This window comes from Pantherophis guttatus, chromosome 8 (genome assembly GCF_059756535.1).
Source record: "Pantherophis guttatus breed Tessera chromosome 8, ASM5975653v1, whole genome shotgun sequence".
Lineage (NCBI taxonomy): Eukaryota > Metazoa > Chordata > Lepidosauria > Squamata > Colubridae > Pantherophis > Pantherophis guttatus.
Genome location: NC_142070.1, coordinates 40,461,725 through 40,476,227, shown reverse-complemented (window position 1 = coordinate 40,476,227; position 14,503 = coordinate 40,461,725). Strand labels below are relative to the sequence as shown.

At 34.8% G+C, this 14,503-nt stretch overlaps 1 protein-coding gene across 1 annotated transcript in view; it reads left to right on the top strand.

Moving 5' to 3' along the window:
* Window positions 1-14,503, top strand: part of SGCZ (sarcoglycan zeta) — a 579,653-nt gene that overhangs the window by 242,521 nt on the left and 322,629 nt on the right. The gene's annotated exons all lie outside the window — the stretch shown is intronic.

The following is a 14,503-nucleotide window of genomic DNA, read 5'->3' as shown; positions in this document are numbered from 1 at the left end:
CAACTTCACCATGCTACCTAATGGTATCAAGATAGTCAAAGTTAAACTGAGCAATATCTCAAAGGCCTCATGTTTTTCCAGCCCTGAAAGTCATCTAAGTTAATACTGACTTAATTAATCATAATCACTCAGTGAACCTGGTTTGGAAGATGATAAATACTGCATTGGAGAACCATTTTACAGATAGGGTTAGTAAAAGTGAAGTTATAGTCAAGCTACATGTATCCATTTTCCTTCAGAATTGCTTCTTATCTTTCCACTAATGCTTTCCTCTAGTCACTGATAGAATACAATATCTTTTTGCTTTTATTTCAATGTACTAGAAAGCCATCCAGTTATACAACAGTCTTTGGAGCTCCCAAAATATGTTTTATTCGGGTTTACTTGTAAAACTTAAATTGTGGCCTGTTCAGTATTCCCAGCACACTTTGAGAAAGAGTGAAAAAGATAACAATGCACAATGCTAGTACTTTACAAAAAGCAGAAGCAAAGAAAGGGACAGAATATTCAGGATGTGTTTTGATAAAGAGACTGGAGTCTTTGAAAGGTACAGAGTAAGAATCAAAGGTCACCACTTAAGTTTAATGGAATTGAGCTGGATTTCCAATTATATAATTTGCCCAATGCAAATAATAAAAAAGTTGGGCAGTCAATAAGTTTAAATCATAATAGTAACAAAACATTCAAGTTTGTAATTAATATACCTTTCTAATGTTTCTTACCTTTCACACTTATGGCCCTTGGTCAAATGATCAAAATTTGGATACTTGGCAACTGATTCATATTTATGATGGTTGCAATGTCCCAAAGTCATGTAATCACCTTTTGTGACCTTCTGACAAGCAAAGTCAATGGGGAAGCCAGAGCCAGAACTGTGTTACTAACTTAACAGTTCAGTGATTCACTTAACAACTATGTCAAGAGAGGTCAAAAAATGAGTCAAAATTCACTTAATAAATGTCTAATTTAGCAACAGAAATTTGGGGCTTAATTGTGGTCATAAGTCAAGGACTATCTTTATTTAGATATTTAGTTAACTAATAATCTATTTGTTGAGGATGGTGAGGCCATACGTCATGGATATATCTTATTTCCATAAGTGTTGTTGCTCAGATTCCATCTTACTTTGCTTCACTATAACCTCCAAGAATGGAGCCTGGTGGCTCAGCAGACTAAAAGCATTGTGATTAACACCAGCTGTTTGCAATTACTGTAAATTCGAATCTCCCCAGGCTCAAGGTTGACTCAGCCTTCCATCCTTTCTAAGGTAGGTAAAATGAGGACCCAGTTTGTGGGGGCAGTAAGCTGACTTTGTATAAATATACAAAAGTATGAAGGCTATTGCTTAATGCATTGTAAGCCACCCTGAGTCTCCGGAGAAGGGCGGCATATAAATCAAATAAAAAATAAAAAATAAAAATAAATGGCAGATAGTTGTTATTCTCAACTTCATGTTGAATGTTACAGGTTGCTTCCATCTACTAGGAAGTCAATAGATTTCTGTTGGCTCTTCCTTAGAAAATATTAGCATGGAAACTTTTCCAGGTTTGTAGAAAACAATGACTATAGATCACAGAAATGTATAAATATCCAAACAATTGAAGTAAGGTAGAGGTTTATCAACTGCTCATAAGTCAAAACCATTATTTGGAAAGATAAAAAAATTCACAGGGTTTATTTAGTTCAAATATCAATTCTTTGGTACTTTCTATTATCACAGGCCAGCATATCTTATTATCAGAGGCCAGCATAGTTCTATGCCATGGTCAAGGGCAAACTGGTTTACATTTTCGTGGAAGAAAAACAGAAGAAAGCCAGTGAAAGCGATTTTGATGCCATGGTGATAAGGCAATTTAGGAACATCTGCTTGTCTTTCATTGGAGGATGAAAGAGAAGAGACCTTCCAAAAGACTCCATTTTAATTATATGAACTTTTGACTAAGTGGAACACATGGTATACCAAATAAAATATACAGAACTATAATGATGCAATTTTATTACATGAGTGAAATAAACTATTGGTAATTTGGGTAAAAGGTATTTCACTTTTAAAAGGAGCAGCTGATGGCATATTTTTCTAGATATAACAGATATAGCCACTATTAATTGGGTTGTAAATGACATTAAATGAGCATACCTCTTAGTAAATTGCTGTATTTATATCTATGCTTCTTTATTAAACATTTATATGGAGATTTCTTACTCAGGGTCGTTTGGTCAGTCAGAATGATTCCTATTCATATCATAGAAATTGATTCTAACAAAAACCCCTAGGTATATTTATTTATTTATATTTGAATTTATATACCGCCCTTCTCCCCCTAGGGACTCAGGGTGGTGAACAGCCGAAATTAAAATACATACAATATAAAAGTTAAGATAGCTAAAATAAATTAAATCAATCGGCCCCCAATTTAAAACCCCAAGCTATACAATTAAAACTAACCCATAAAAAACCTAATTAGGCTAGGCCGGCTTGCTGAAATAAAAACATCTTCAGGGCCTTACGGAAAGTGCGGAGGTATATTAGTATATTAGTAGGTATATTATATAATTATATATTATATATGGGAATATCCAAGGTATATAATTGGCAGAGATAAACATTATGTAATGGTCTGTATTTTGTGAGGTCATCTAGTAATTACATTTAAACATTTCTATCTAGAGGAGAATATTCTCTATATTAGCAATAGAAGTAAACTACTAGATAGAATTGTAAATTATGGAAATATCTAGTTTCTACTTTATGAGAGATGGACATTTTGTAGATATCAAACAATTTGAAAAGCCTTGAGATGTTCTTTTTGTTTCCTTGTATGCTATCGAAAATGTGTAGCAGCTTAGATCTTTTGCAGTCATTTATAATTTATGTAGAAAATGTTAACCTCATTACTAAATCCACATAATCTCTGCTTTTGCTTGTGAATGCTAGCCAAATGACACAAAAATGAAGAGTGATATATAATTACTCTTTCAAGCGTCAACAGGGAACAATTTTGCTTTATTCAATAGCTGTAAAAAATAATAATAGAGAAATAGAGAAAGAATGGCAGAAGGGGGTTCTAAGGATAGTTGCCTGGGGAATTCAGCTGGATATTTTGTCATTATTCTGGGCCTGATTCTCCTTCCCGGGAGGCTATTTCTGCACTGATAGATTACAAGTCAGCAGAATAACCTAAGGTTAATGAGGTGATGCATTTCATCCAGCAAAATCATCTAGCAGCTTGTTTTCTTTTTTGTGTGGTTTATTTTTGTAGCTTTATTGTTGGTCATTACATCCAATTAAAACTGCATAGCATAGACTAGAGAAAAAACACTCACATTTCTTTTATCTTGATATTAACTTCATATAATGTTTTCTGACCATAATACTGTGGATTGATGAGTGTCCATGATGTACTATGGATCACCATGTGCATTTTTATGAGCTACAATGATGAGAAGTCAATTTTTGCAGAATGTAGGTGAATAGCAAGAGGTATTGAGGTAAATAGCAAGAGGTGAAGAGATAAAAAGCATCCTCTTTGGGGTCATATAAGGGAATTATAAAATTCAAACTTGGTTTCAAATCAGATCAATTCATATGTCGTTAAATCAGACACATAAAGGCAAGTCATTAAAGGATTAATATGCCTCAGTTCGTTGAGTAACTACTGTTTTAAAATTATATGTTATAAATATACATGTATATAAATGTGTGTGTGTCTATCTATCTATCTATCTATCTATCTATCTATCTATCTATGTCTTCTCAAGTTTTCGCAGGTGTGTGTATGTGGGGGCACCTGCCCTTTGGAATGAACTGCCTCCGGATATCCGAAGGATCCCGGATCTACGCACCTTCCGCCGTGCCCTCAAAACTTTTCTATTCCAGCAAGCTGGGCTCGCATAGCTCTTTTAATTGTTTTTAATTCTTTTTTTAAAAAAAGGGGGGGTAATCAATATGGGTGAAATTTGTTTAATATACTTTTAAATTGTTTTAAATTTTATATTTTTATGTTTTTATTTTTGGCTGTACACTGCCCTGAGTCCTTCGGTATATAAATTTAAATAAATAAATAATAAATAAATAAATAAATAAATAAATAAATAAATAAATAAATAAATAAATAAATAAATAAATAAAATCTCTGGTGTTTTCCCTCATCATTAAAAGTTTTTAAGCTGAAAGTAGGGGCCCGATGATGAAAAGTTAGAGAGCTTGTCGAAACGTTGCCAAAAAGAAAACTTTTAAAGTGTTGGTTAGGATTTTAGCTAGAGTTTCAAAAGACCTTACAAAGTGTTTTGTTGGGATTTTGGAGGATTTTAAACTGGGATTTTAGCCAGGATTTTAAGCATTTCAACTAACAGACTTTTAATGACGCGGGAAAACACCTGAGATTTTAACTTTTTACATATATATGTGTGTGTGTGTGTGTGTGTGTGTGTGTGTGTGTGTGTGTGTAATCTACTGTATGCAAGTTTTGATGTATTAGGGTCTTTTCTCGAAAACAAACATATACTATATATATCTATATCTATATGCACCCACACCCACTGTATATGTATGTATGTATATGTATCTATGTATGTACATAGACACACACTAGAAACAAATATTCTGTTACACCACATCCCAAGGGACAGATACTTTACACACGAAGGAATTCCTAGACTAGTATCGTCAAGAAACGATCTCCTAGTGAAATGAAGAAACATTCATTTACCAACTGGGACTATTAAACAGTAAGCTAGCACACAAAGGATATTATCAAATAACAGTTGTAATATTATAATTTTATTATATCGTTCTCTTAGCTCTAATAATCACAAAATATCTCTTTTCTAGGCAAGCTGCCATTGAGGAACACATACAGCTGCAGAAGTACAGTATAATGAAACAGTCTGTTTTAAAGCTCAGCATGGCTTCTAAAACTGACTACAGATACATGAAGGAACAAAAAAAATGTTCTATAAACCTTCTGGAATCTCCTGCATGAGTCCCAATAAAATGAAAAAAGATTTCCAACATAAAATTAAAGAACTCTGCTGACTGCAAAAACAGATTGTCTAGTAGTTATTTGCTGCTTAAGAAGATAGCGCTAAAGAAATTTGTTTCAAATGCTCTGCACGAGTTTATGATAGGCGTTCTGCAACATGATACTAAAATAGCAAAATGCCTCTACATATATTTGTTGCAGACTGTGAATAGATTGAAGAACATTTTCACAGTTGCTGACTTCATCCCTCAGTTTATCTGCATTCACGGGAAAAAAACCATACATTTTTGACAAATGATTTTCAAGGTCGTGTTGTCATGTTGCTAGTGAGGAGCCCAACAAGGTCCTTAACTAGTCACAGCATATAGGAACACAAGGTCTCAGTAATTCAAAGGAAGCTTTCAGCATCCTTAACTGAACGTTCAGCTTGCAGATATAGGCTATTATCTGTGATCTATCAATGAGAGGATGACTCTGCCAGAGTTTCTGGATTTTCACAAACTATCTGAGATTTTACATAGAACAAACCAAAAGCTCAAAGTTCAGAATCAGCAGCAAGCATGGATGAAGCTAAAGAATCAGCTGACTCTTCTTAAGATTGCAGCTGGATACAAGTACGTTCTAGATCAGGGGTGTCAAACTCAAGGCCCGCGGGCCAGATCCAGGCCAGATGTGGTCAGATCAGACCAGTGTGGCTTCGGCCCAGTCTACCCAATACAGAGGAAAGATGGGGCCAGCCTGGCTTCGGCCCGGTCTACCCAATATGAAGAAGAAACATGCCAGCAGTTTGGAGAGTGGCGTCAAGTTGGCCACACCTACCCAGTCGGCCACACCCATCTGGCCCCCCAAAATCAACCACAGCTCTGATGTGCCCCTCAATGAAACTGAGTTTGACACCCCTGTTCTAGAATAACAGAATGTGCTTCTTTTATTTGTGAGTAATCATCCCAAACTTGCCTTACTCAGTTATGCATAAAACTTACCAAGATTTAAAAGAGAGAAGATTTCCCCCTAAATGAGACATCTTTTTTCTGTTTAGTTATGTGAAAAAATAGTGAATGTGAAAATTTATTGGTGCTTGTATCAATATATATGCAGAGTAGGGTTTCCTATTTTTATTGATAAATTATCTCTTAAGGAAGCAACAAAAACATACTAAAGTGTATCAGATCAAATAAAATTGTGCACCTTTTGAAAAAAAAGGTTTTTATTAGGATTAGAATGATAAGTCATTCTAATTATATGTGTCATTTTCAGATCCATTCATCCTTGAGCTGTGTGGTTTGGCTTTGCTTTGAATTGCCAATGATTGAAATATATATTTCAATACATAATGTCTCAAAATAACCTACTTCTAAACCTATGTTTTTAATATGTTCATTCCCATTATTATGCTCTTGAACCAGAGTATCATTCGGGAGGAGGGCGGTATATAAATAAATTTAGATAAATAGCCAGAATATCATTTAGATAAATAAATACGAAGTTCAATGAATGGCTAACTTGGTGGACATTGAAACAGGTTATGGAGACTGGATCTGTCTCAGTGAGACTCACAAATCTCATTGCATAAGAATTCATATGATCAACAATGTACAGTTTTTACATAGTATAATGAACTTTCTGGGCAATAGTGTAGCCTTTAAATGTATGCTATATGCACAGGTTTAATAATATTACGGAAGATATTAACCATTGTTTCTGAAGGATTCCAGAAACTTCTAAGCAGCTTTTAGATAACTTGTGTGATCACAAAAGCAAAGACACAATGATCTCTTCTTTTTCTTTTTGTTTCCCTTGCAAATGACGCTGGGATAATTAGCTGCCAAAAAAACCAACACAGTTCTGGGCTGCATAAACAGAGGGATAGAATCAAGATCACTGAAGTGTTAATACCACTTTATAATGCCTTGGAAAGGCCACACTTGGAATATTGCATTCAGTTTTGGTTGCCACAATGTAAAGAAGATATGGAGACTCTAGAAAGAGTGCAGAGAAGAGCAACAAAGATGATTAGGGGACTGGAGGCTAAAACATATGAAGAACGGTTGCAGGAACTGGGTGTGTTTAGTTTGATGAAGAGAAGTACTAGAGGAGACATGATAGCAGTGTTCCAATATCTCAGGGGTTGCCACAAAGAAGGAGGAGTCAAACTATTCTTCAAAGCACCTGAGGGTAGAACAAGAAGCAATGGGTGGAAACTAATCAAGGAGAGAAGCAATTTAGAACTAAGGAGAAATTTCCTGACAGTTAGAACAATTAATAAGTGGAACAACTTGCCTGCAGAAGTTGTGAATGCCCCAACACTGGAAATTTTTAAGAAGATGTTGGATAACCATTTGTCTGAAGTGATGTAGGGTTTTCTGCCTGGGTAGGAGGTTGGACTAGAAGACCTCCAAGGTCCCTTCCAACTCTGTTATTCTATTCTATTCTATTCTATTCTATTCTATTCTATTCTATTCTATTCTATTCTACTTTGAACTCTTGCACCAACAATATCCTATCTTTCAGAACTGACATTTTTGAAGTCATTCCTTTCCTGGTCTATTGGCCATTTCAATTACAGGAGATTATACAATTTTACATTATGATATCCAGATGAAACTCTTGTAAGTGACATGAAGCAGCTCTCAGCAACATTCCTGACTGGGGCCATGCAATAGTACATTACCTCTGGTTTTTTCTTTCTACCTTTGACTTTGCTTAATCATAAATTTCTGATTTTTAATCTTGCAAGATTAAAAGTCAGAAATTCATGATTAAGCCAAGTCAAATTTAAATTGATTACAATTTAAAAAATTTTTCTCAATGTTAAACCCAAGAACTAGCTCTGCTTACTTATTGACTTATTCATGGATTTTGCAAACATAACTATTTACTTTGGTGGTCTTCCAAGCTAAATGTGGCTGGTCCATGTTGTTTAGTGGATGTGGAATTGCCATAAACCACGGATACCAAAAGTCAATATTTTGTCTAGTCTTCTGTCTGTAATATGTATTGGGATGAATTAATTTATAGCTTAATTTTAGAGTTATATTTTGCATAGAAAAGGTTACTATATAAAATTTCCAAATAGGAATGAAAGTTTCTCTGAGATTTTGTAATCTAAACTGGAGCAGGAAAATATATTTTTCAAATTTTCCACATCCAGTGGTGGGATTCAGCCAGTTCGCACCCCTTCGGGAGAACCAATTGTTAACTTTCTGAACAGTTTGGCAAACTGGTTGTTGGAATAAATCATTAGGGCAAAGAACCGGGTGTTAAATTACTTGAATCCCACCACTGTCCACATCTGTAGTGGAACAGCTTGCCTCCAGAAATTGTGAATGCTCTAACAGTAGAAATTTAAAAGAAGAGACAACCATTTGTCTGAAATATTATTGGGCATGGGTGTCAAACTTGCTGCATCACATTGCCATCACATGGCGTATCATTATGTTTTTTCCCTTCATGGAGCTAGGGTGGACATGGCTTGCGCATGACGCATCCGGCCTATGGGCTACCAGTTTGATATCCCTGGTATAGGGTTTCCTGCCTGAGCAGGGCATTGGACTAGAAGACCTCCAAGTGCCCTTTCAACTCTGTTATTCTAGTCTATTTCTATTTCTGTTCTATTCTATTCTATTTGTAGCCTCATATTTTCACATCCATTTGCACTCTTAACATTTGCACAAACCATGTACACTTTTTTCTTTTCACTTCTAATATAACATTTTTTATTTGCAAATTTCCTTAATTTACACATTTTTCTGACAATTTTGAAAAGAAACCGTGCCATAACATTTGGGAAAGTGTATAGTTGTGCAGTTTGATAGAAGACACTTTTGCATGTTCACCTTTGATGCCAAGATTGAAAGCAACAAATAATTTAAGAAGAAATTACTTGATATTGTTTTGATACACTTATGAATTTGACTGAGATTGGTTTATTCATAGTACTTCACTCTTTTATTATCATCAAAGAATTTTAAATTTTCCAAAATCACATGCTTGTCATTCCCAGTTTGCTCCAAACTGCATTCAGTTCAAAGATATTTTATACTGAATGCTGCTTCACAATTTCTTAGATACTTTTTCCCTTACGAAAAAGGCTGTTTCTGCTTTAATCTCAGGTCATCTGAGAATATTTTTGTAACTCTTGATGTGATTTTGACATTACTTTATAGTTGGAGATGACAGTCAGTCCTACTTTCTACCATTGTTGAATCAATCACATATGTAAGGGTCAGTGTTTATTTTGATATTGGGATTGATTATATTGTTGTAATACTGCTTTCCATATCTTCTAATAGTTCTCTGAAATTCTTTGTTCCTTTCTGAGACCTTAGTCTTTCTTATGTTGGCTTCTCTCCTCCTTTTGGCAATTTCCACCATTTGTTCTGACATCCAGTTTGCTTTCTTCTGCTTCTTGATCTTTAGCAGCCTCTTTTCTCTTTCATCCTTAGCAATGTGTTTGATTTCATTCCACACTTCCTCTGGTTGTCTATCAATGGGGTTCAGAAGTTCAGAATGAATCCTAGTATTCTCCTTCAAAATGCTATGTATATGCTCAAGATCATTTCATTAAAATTGATTAGCTTTTTTCACTACTTTACTTGATGTAGAACTTGCACATGAGCAGTTTGTGATCTGTTCCACAGTCAGCCTCTGGCTAAATCTTTGCTGCATAGCAGACCATGTCCTTGTACCAAAATAGTCAAATATATTACTGCTGATACCTGAGTTCTCCATCTGTTGATGCCCTCGTATATAGATGCTATTTGTGCTTGTTAGAAACTATGTTAACAAAGAAGAAAGAACTATGTTACTAAAAATCAGTTAAATTGTTCTTCTCTTTACAACCTTGATATCCCAGTCCTCCGTCCACTAGCAGCTCCTCTTATTTCTATGTTATGTTGGTTACAGATTGGACTTGACCATAAAACATGTCATTTTCCTCTTCTTTTGCATCAGTGTTTGGAGCATAAACTTGGGTAACTGTCATATTAAAAACTTGTCCAGGGGGTCTGACTGATATTATTTGGTTATTGACCTCATTGAACACAATGCTATATTTGCTATGTCCTTCATGACTCTGAAAACAGGGCTGTTCTTTTTCTTTCTTTCTTTCTTTTTTCTTTTTCTTTCTTTCTTTTCTTTTTTTTTTTTGGTTTTCAAGTCTTGAATAGAAAACTGTATGATCATCCAACTTAAAATATCCAATTCCAGTCCATTTCTATTCATTGATTCCTAAGATATCAACATGTAGTTGATTCATTTTATCCTTCATTGTGTTGAGCTTTCCATATAAATATTTTACATTCTATGTTCTCCCTGTAATTATCTTGGCAGATTTGGATTTTCTTACTTTAGCTGGGCAGCTTGGATGACCTTCCTGTCTTGGGTGATCCTACATATAGTATATACTATATGCTCTTAGAAACACTCCCAGCACTTTTCACTTATCCTTTGTAGGAACATTTCCTTGCCATGATAAGACTGCACGGAAAAATATGCTATGTTGAACAACTGGTTGGGAGAAAAAAGTGTTTTGCATGCCAAAAATCATATTCAGGTTTATCAAAAAGGGAAGAAAAGGAGGGGTGGGGGGAGGAATTATTAAATTTGGCATCTATTGCTGTAATTTTATATTTATCAGTGAAAGCTGTATTTTCTGCCTTTCATCTTGAGCCAGGAAATTTTAGACTGTGCACACAAATTTTGAAACCCACCTGCACAATTCATTCCCTGTAATAATCTTACCTTGATTATTAGTTGCAGGAAAATTAGTAAAAAGTATACTTGGATAATGCATTTTGCTATTATGCACTCACCATCCTGCAGAACTGTTTATGTTTTGCTGTTCATTATTAGATGATTGGTCTTTTTTTATAGAAAGGACTGTATAATGTACTGAGGGAAGTGGAATAATTACCCAGAAGAATCAGACTATCAGAAAGGTGAAAGCAATAAAAAAAACAAAACCTCAGTATTTATAATTTGTGCATGCTAGTAAACTGGTATTTGTTATTTCTTATACTGAATTAAAAGCTCTGCAGCAGCCCCACATCTAAAGCGCTTTGTTTGAATTGGGAATGTGGACTAATTTGCAATGATAGTGCCCTTAGTGCATTTAGAGCTGTCAAAGCTGTCAATTTACTCTCATAAACTGTATGCTCTCTATGCTGTTTGTGCTGCTGCATAAATGGATCTTTGATAGAATATTGTTAGCGAAGCAAGTGGGATCTGAGAGTGAATAGAAGGCAGGGAGAACAAACATGCACTATGTATTTATACTCATATTCAGATATGAATGATACCTTTATTCCCAGATAGTATTTCAGTTTTTAAAATTGTATAATATCTCATTATACAAATAATAGGCAAAATTCAATAAATCCAATTTACAAGTTTACTAAGCGACACATAAGGAAGGCCAAGCTTCCTCTAATCAAGAGAAGAATGGCTGAAATTATCCCTGAATTAAAAATGGCTCATTACTATAAAGGCTCTTTAATGAAAAATTGACTTGTGCCTAGCTTTTATTAAAGAATGAAAGGGTCACCGGTTTGTAGTGCACAAGAACTATATTTTAATTTCTTGAAGCTGAACCTTTCTGGTTCATATAGTGATTTTTCCCAATCCCTTGATGACTAGGGAAGAAATGTTGAAGTTCATAGTCTCAACAGCCACACCTATTTTTTCTGGTGAATCTACTTCTATAATACTTTTCTATTATTTCTGCCAATTCAAATAAATTAACATTGATTAAAAATTCCATCATAAAAATACATAATTCAAACATGCCACTTCTAAGAATTGGATTTCAGGCTGATAAGTTCGCAATAAATTGTTGCATTAACTTATAAATGCAGATTCTTTCAAGCTATCCATAAGGAGTCTTCAGTGCTCTCTGAGCTTGGTTGTTTTCTTGAGGCCTTTCTGTGGGCCCACTTCTTACTACCACTGAAGATGTTAACCTAATTTGAGTAATGAAACATCTTGATCAAGAAAACTTCCAAGCTCAGAAAGCCCCCCCAGAAACCCCTCATTTCAACCCTGAGTTAAAATTATTCTTTATTGCTACCCATAAGGCTATGAGAAAAAAATGCAGAAAACCCCTGCCTTGATTAAATAATTTTTGGTTCTGATTGACTCAGCAAACCAAGCCATGACACTTTTCATTGTCATACATTACTATATCTGGCTTTGTTTTACTGGATTGACACCTGGGATTAAAGGTAGAATTTTGGATGGATTGGTTGATGAAATGTTGTGGATCCCCCAGCATCCTCTCTAACATCAGAAGATGCTCTGGACCATTGTCTTTCTTCAAAGTTTTTTCTCCGGCACATGTGAGCAAGCTCCAACAAAAAGCTAGGTTTCAATCATTCACTTTTTGTTTTGTTTTGTAATAATGTTAATAAATATTTATACAGCTTGTAAATAGATTTATAACTAAGAATAATGCCAAAAACTGCTGCCTAGCAGTATCCCAGGTTCTTTCATTTTTTTTAATTAAAAGAATCTTTAAACATTAGAATGGGAGAGGCAAGCAGAAGCAAGAGGCTCATGGATTTTAGATTTCCTACATCTATAGACATATAATTCAATATGCATATTATTCTGTATATGAATAAAAAATCTAATTCATGAGTGGCAGTTCAGCCCCCAATAGATCAATACATTCCTTCTCTTCCAGCAGATACTGTTGAAGCAGACAACTTCATGAATGATTTCAGAGATGAAACTCTTTGAAGAGATGCCAGTTCTGTGAAATGGTATTTTCCTCCCCCTTTCAGTTTTTTTCTGAATATCTTTGACACTGTTATCAAAATTTCATATGGGTGCAACTGAGGTATAAAAGGATTCAGAGTGAGCAAATAGCACCAATGTTTAGTGCTTGTCTCATTTACTCCATAAGCAAACTTTTAGTGGCAAAGATATGCAAAAATTCAGAAAATTTAAAACTCTTTGTTCACAGAACTGTATTTAATTATTAGCCAAAAACTAATGTGCCCAAGTATAAGTCAGCTTAGCCATTATTATGTAAAAATAAGTGCAAGTTTATGCTGCCTTAAAGCTTCAGAGCTCTGTATTGATTTTCTAGGATTACATGGTATTGTGTTTTTAATGTATGAAAATAGCTATAGGATTCAATTACTCCCTTATTTTTAAACATTTAATTTATTTCCACCTACTGCTGTGAATCTGTTTTCCTTTTTCCATGTGCACATTTACTTTAATATTATCTTGTTCCCTCCAGATATATTCTGTGATAAGAGTTTGTTTAATGCAATATACATTCATTGAAGAATTGAAGTGCTAGGTTTGTAGAGTCCTAACAGGTTTACTTAAATGAATTTAGATAAACATATTATCACATTTCTTTACTTCTGATGTTTTTGAAACAGTATTTTTCATTTAAAAATTGTTCCTTAGTATTAACCCTGAATCCAAAACAAAGTAGACCAATTCAAAGTGTGTTTCTGAGAAGACTGCTTTAGAAAATATTTTTATTGAATCCCCTCAACATGTTGTGAAACTTGAGTGTTTTGTGATGGCAGCAGTAGAATTTGTTCCTGTTTAAGACTGGTCCATGGTTTCCATGGTATAGTTTGGGAGCTGACCATGGCAATTTGAAAAGAAGGTTCAGTTTGCCAACATTGAAATAGGTTTTGATTTTAGCTTTTGGTACTTCCTTGTTTTCAAAACGCTTTGGTGGAAGACAGCAGTATTGGTCCTAATGATGGATTGTCTAACCATTAATCAAGAATGGCATGGCCTTTGCAATCAGATTGTCATTGACTGTCTACCATATCTTTTTTTAGAGTGAATGGTAGTGGAAGGAATATAAAAGATGTTAAACACTTGCTCATGGTTGAAGGTACCAATCTGGGGCAAGGACTCTTCAGCACTTCATGACCTGTTGTTGATCACAAGGGGCAATAGGGTGTAGTTAGTTAAGAATTGGTTCTGTGCTGTCTTTTCTCTATCACTCTGCCTACTTTTTGTCTAAGAGATGTCTAAATGGAGATCACATCCTTCTTTGTTCTCAGAGATTCACACACAGTGAGAACACATTCCTTTGACTCTCTTCATGTTAATCTGTAGCTTGCTACTAGTCTTTGTTTATCTGTAGTATGTATTTTCTGTAAATAATTATTTCCAGTATAAGTTATAAAACCTGTGTCACTAATAAAATACAAAATCATAGGGTGAGAAGGGACCTTGGAGATCTTCTAGTCCAAACTCCTTTTCAAGCAGGAGACCCTATATCATTCCAGACAAATGGCTGTCCAAACTTTTCTTTAAAACTTCCAGTTACGGAGCATCCACAACTTCTGAAGGCAAGCTGTTCTACTGGTTAATTGTTCTCATTGTTAGGAAATTTCTATTTCTAGGTTAGTTCACTCCTTGATTAGTTTCCATCCATTGCTTCTTGTTTTGCCTTTAGGTGCTTTGGAGAATAGGTTGTCCTCCTCTTCTTTGTGTCAGCCCCTCAAATATTGGAACACTGCTGCAATATCACCCCTGTCTTA